Genomic DNA, 6,000 nt, shown 5'->3' on the forward strand with positions numbered 1-6,000 from the left:
GTTTACCAATTTTAGTGTTTTTTAAACACATTTTCTGTTATTTTTTGTAAGGTTTCTAGACTGGTTCGTACATGGCCAGTCAAGCAAACCAACGTAGTGTACAGGGCCAGCGTACCACAAGTGCAGCTGGCCCTTTGTTAAACAATGTAGGACATTTTAAAAATGTCACCCGTCACAATGGTGTAAGCTTTCAAGCTATTGAAAATGTAACGATACAATCTTATATCAATGTCTTTACTACAACTATACCCCCTAATGACGTAATATCTGCCTCTCGCATCTCTAATGGTCGCATAGCTGTGTATCTAAAATCAAAAGAAGCTGTTATCAATGCTGTACAAAAAGGCCTTGAGTATGAGGGGGCCTTTCTTGAACTAACCCCCCTTGTACGGCCCACTACTCGAGTCATTTTATCTAATGTATACCCAGAACTACCGAATTCTGTCTTGACTGAAAATCTAGCACCTTTTTGCAAAGTTGTGTCCGACTGCAAACCAATACCTCTAGGATTTAAAGACAAACGTCTAAACCATATTATGAGTTTTAGAAGGCACGTTCAAGTGTTAGTGAAACCTAACACAACACTTCCAGATAACATTAATTTCGTGTTTTCAGGTATGAACTATCGTGTTTTTATTTCAACTGAGTCAGTCAGATGTTTTAACTGTGGTGAATTTGGTCATATTTCCCGCAATTGTAAGAAACCTCAAACAAGCACAAATACTAATCAGTCAAAGACAAACGCTGCCCCAGTTTCAAATGACACGAGAGTGCGCCAGCGCGGATCCTCCCCGCCCCTCACTACGGTTTCGGACCCCATGCTACCATCACCTCCCCCCTTGGCGGCAACTACAATGCCCCCACCTGTACCCACCTCCTCTGATTTCCCTAGTTTACCACCTCGTGATTGTGGGCCCCTTTCTACCTCAGCCACCCCCTCGCGCATCAGGAAGTCTCAATCCTCCCCACTGCACATACCTCTGACATCACCTGCTCAGCCGTCCAGCAATTCAACTACCACGCCCATAGTCGTGTCCTCCAAGTCCCCTCCCCCCAAATCTATTTCTGCGTGCCCTTCGCCTGTGTGGAAAACTCCCCCATCACCTGTCCGAACTTTCTCTGAAGTTGTTTCAAAACGTAAGCAACTAACACCCGAATCAAACGAAAACAATACTACTCTTACTACACTGAAGGCCCCCTCTCCTCTTCGGAAAGTGGCCAGGAAAGCTCCCTCCTCCCAAACCGAAACCGTAGACTCTCCAACCTTAACGCAAGTCCTTGACTCCCAAACCCCCAATATCCCTCCTACCCCATCCTCCACAGTTGGAGATTCATCTACCGACACTGACTCCATGACTTGGGAAGATGCCCAAACGGATGAAGATGTCCCGAAGGAAGATGCACTCCCATTGACTCAAGGCCCCCTCTCCCAAGGCCAAATTGTGAAATTTCTGTCAAACGTAAAAGGGCGGAAAAAGCCTGCCCAGATTGCACGGAAATATACATCAAATATTCCAGGGCTAGTTAAACAATTAAAGCCCCTGAAAAACAGCCCCCTAGTAAAACGTAACATGCAGCAGAGGATATACAAATTGATCAGCACTCTGGAGAGCTAATTCCTTTTTACCTTCTCTCCATTCATTACGTACGCTCAAGTTGCTATAGCCATAATGGCACTGTCAATGCTGACCCTCAACACCGGAGGATGCTCCTCCCAAACTCAAAATGCCTCCTTCCGAGTTTATGTTGAGCAAATTGCATGCAACCCGCTCGTTGTATTTTTACAGGAAACTTACCACCTTAAAGATAGCAATCCTTGCTGGAGCAACTGGTCGCATAAACCTTTTTGCTCACCCGGTATTACTCGAGGGTCAGGAGTGACAACTTTGGTTAATAATTCTCAAGTCGATATTTTATCTACTTGTATTGTTTTTGATGGCTATATATTGTATAACAAGCTCTCCCATAATAACTGTATTTATCATGTATACAACACACTCATTCCTCAATCTGATCAAATGGCAATTAAAGCTATTAATGCCCTTAATTGTCATATATCCACCTGTTGCGAAGATAATATTGTGATTGTGGGTGATTTTAATTGCACTGAAAATCCTGCGATTGATCGTTTGTGCACGCTCACAGAACGCAGACCTAAACTTGTTACGGCTTTGCAAAATGTTCTGAATAAATCTTCTCTTTGTGATGCATGGCGTTTTCTAAATCCAAATGAAAAGAAATTCACCTGGCAACGGCACAATCCAGCCAGTGCACAGGGCTTTTCAAAGTCTAGATTAGATCGATTTTATGTACCATCGTGTCTAGTTTCTTCTATTCATAAGTGTGAAATTATACCTTGTTCCTTATCTGACCACTCTGCAGTTTCTCTAACCTTGAAATTTCCAATACGAGCTAAAGGAAAAAGTGCATATTGGATTTTTAATAACACTCTTTTGGAAGACGAAAGTTACATTGATATTATTCGTCTTTTTTGGTCAGATTGGCAAAAAGAAAAAAATGACTTCCCGAATCTTGCATCTTGGTGGGATTTCGGCAAGGTTCATATAAAATCAATTACTCAAATGTATAGCAAAAAAATAGTACAAAGGAAAAGGCAAGCTCTAATAGAAATTAACAAAGAGATTGATAAACTTCAGAGCGCAAAAGAATCTAGCCAACAAGATAAATATACTCTCGACGAGCATAGAAATGCATTAAACTCGTTACTGAAAAATGAAGCACGCGGAGCTCTTGTGAGGTCTCGCTTTAAATACACAAATGAAACAGACTCATGCTCCAATTTTTTCTTCAACTTAGAAAAAAAGAATTCCTTATCAAAAAGTATATCCCGCATTCGGCTCGCTTCGGGACGTATTTCGGAGAACCCTTCTGAGATAAAAAATCATGTTCGGGAATTTTATGAATCTCTTTACACTCGAAAGCCAACTGACAAGAGCGCCATCAATAGTTTACTTGTAAATATCAAGACGCTTGATCCGTCCTTATCAAAGGACCTTGAGAATCCAATATCTGTAGAAGAACTTGATAATGCTGTCAAGCAGCTAGGCAAAAATAAGTCTCCTGGTATCGATGGACTTACCTCTGAATTTTATCATGTCTTTTGGCCCATGCTCAAAGATGATTTTCTCGAAGTTCTTACCTCCTCTCTTGAATCTGGATTTTTACCATACTCTTTTAGGAGGGCGGTCATTACTTTACTCCCCAAAAAAGGAGACCTCGCTGATATTTCAAATTGGCGTCCCGTCTCCCTCCTCAACACAGACTATAAAATTTTTGCTAGGCTGCTTGCCAGTAGGCTAAAATCATGCATTGACCATGTTATTGGGAGAGACCAAAGTTATTGTATCCCCGGTCGTTCTATTTATGACAACATTAATCTCATTAGAGATATTTTGTTCTATGCAAACACTGATAATATTTCTTTGGCTGTATTGAACTTGGACCAGAAAAAGGCATTTGATAATGTAGATCATGTTTATTTATTCAATGTTATGAAACGCATGGGCTTTGGAAGTTATTTTATATCTTATATACAAATTCTGTATGAAGGGGCTGAAAGCCTTATTAAAGTGTGTGGATCCCTGACAGCTCCCTTCCCCTTTGAGAAAGGAATACGACAGGGATGCCCTCTATCAGGGTTGCTATATACTCTCGCCATTGAGCCTCTCCTGAACTCACTAAGAGAGAACGTGTCAAATCATGCATTAAATATCCCTGCTATTAACAAACGTTGTGTAGTATCTGCATATGCAGACGATGTATCGATATTTGTTACAGCCGATGCTGGCTTTGAATTAGTTGAACAAACTTACAATATGTTTAGTCTGGCCTCTGCTGCATGTTTAAATACAAACAAATCACAAGGCCTTTGGGTCGGCCGTTGGAAAGGGCGGAATGATAAACCCCTCAACTTTTCTTGGAATAGTGAAGGTCTCCCTTTTTTAGGAGTTCATTTAGGGAACACGTTTAATTATTCTAAACAAAACTGGATTAAATGTAAAGAAAGACTTAATAAGACTTTCATTTCGTGGTCTCGTTTATCGAACTCACTCTCATTTAAAGGCAAGGTATTGATTGCAAACCAGCTCGCTGCATCAAAAATATTTCATGTTCTTGCAGTTCTTTCTCCTCCTGAAAATGTATTAAACGAACTTCAGAATTTAATTGTGAATTTTATCTGGTCAAATAAGCGGCACTGGTTAAAGAAAGAAGTGTTGTATGAAAAACCTGACGAAGGAGGGCTGGGGCTAGCTTGTCTCCAAGCTCGTGTTCTAACTTACAGATTTTCGATTATTCAACGGTTTCTTTCGTTAAATTCTCATCCAGTAAATGACTTTATGGCTCATTTTCTGAGACAGTATTGTAAATTAGGATTTGATTACCATTTGTTCTTTACAAGAATTGATCCTAAGTTTTACACAAGTCTTCCAGTTTACTATAGTGAAGTTCTGCGAGCTTGGTTGACATCTGGAGCTCGAATTGTGACACAATCCCTCTCTTTCAGCCATGCAATTAACATGCCCTTAAGTAGTTTTCATATTATTGATGCAATTGATGTTGATAATTTTTTTCCGACGCGCCTGATGGCATGCGGAGTGAAACTAGTTCGCCATTTGATAAACCACTCAACCGGTCTTTGGATTGAGAGTAGCTGTCTCCAAAAGAACTTTCCAAGAGGACTTCGACAACCATCATCGCGTCTCATCGAACGTGAAACATTACTCATTCGAACTGCACTCTCTAAAGTTTTTCCTACATATTTTAATGACTCAGGCTGTCAACACGAATACTCTGATTTATTGTCTGTTCCAGTAACTCCGATCAACTTCACTCTGGCTTCTTCCGAAAATGGACTTACTGCTTCCTCTAAAGCCATCTACACAATCTACAGGAAAGAACTAGATAACACGACAATCTCATCAAGCTCACATTGGCATGATACTGGATTTCTCGATCCATCTACAAAAGTGAACTGGCTATCTATCTATCAACTACCAACACCTAAAAAAGAGGCTGATATTCAATACAAACTCCTTCACAATATTTTACCGTCGCTCACTGTACTCCATCATCTTAATACAGACATTTCTTCTTTTTGCGGATGGTGCGGAGAAGCAGGAACCATTCAACATCTGTTCATCGAATGTAAAGGAATTCAACCCCCTCTCAATCTTCTTCATAGACTGTTGAACAATCTCCTCCCCTCTCTCAAACTTAATTTTGACCTGTACTGGGCACTCATTCCGCATGCCAGAGGGCGTGACAGAAAGATTATCCGCCTTGCTAATTTCCTTATTATTAGTTTAAAAAGTACAATTTATTTTATGTACCGTACCTCAAATTTCACCGATCCACTTATAATTTGGTTACATCGTCTCAAAAACAGAATACTCTATGAATTTACTTATTACAAATTATGTTCTAATATTGATGCTTTTTCACGTAAATGGTGTATGAATAGATTACTTTTTACAATTAACGAGGGCAGCATTGCATGGCTCATTTAAACATTTGATTTTATAACTCTGTGCTTGTAATCAACCTGATCTCATTTGAATGTTTATGTCAAACTATTCTTTTATTATATACCTGACTTTTGTGATTATAATTTGTAAATAAAGTTTTCATTTGAAAAGTCAAAAAAAAAAAAAAAAAAAAAAAAAAAAAAAAAGTCTTTCTTTCTTTCTTTCTTTCTTTCTTTCTTTCTTTCTTTCTTTCTTTCTTTCTTTCTTTCTTTCTTTCTTTCTTTCTTTCTTTCTTTCTTTCTTTCTTTCTTTCTTTCTTTCCTTTCATTCTTTCCTTTCATTCTTTCTTTCTTTCTCTCTTTATTTCTTCTCCCTCTTTTTACTTTGTTACTTTAATATCATTGTACCCTAGTTTGTTTTTGTTTTTTGCTGCTTTAAAAATATCGTGGGGTGCAGTTACTCCTTGTGCCTTTGTGGCGCCGCCCCATGCTACAACCCCACCAACAAACAATGA

The sequence above is a fragment of the Lytechinus pictus genome, chromosome 5 (genome assembly GCF_037042905.1).
Source record: "Lytechinus pictus isolate F3 Inbred chromosome 5, Lp3.0, whole genome shotgun sequence".
Taxonomy (NCBI): domain Eukaryota; kingdom Metazoa; phylum Echinodermata; class Echinoidea; order Temnopleuroida; family Toxopneustidae; genus Lytechinus; species Lytechinus pictus.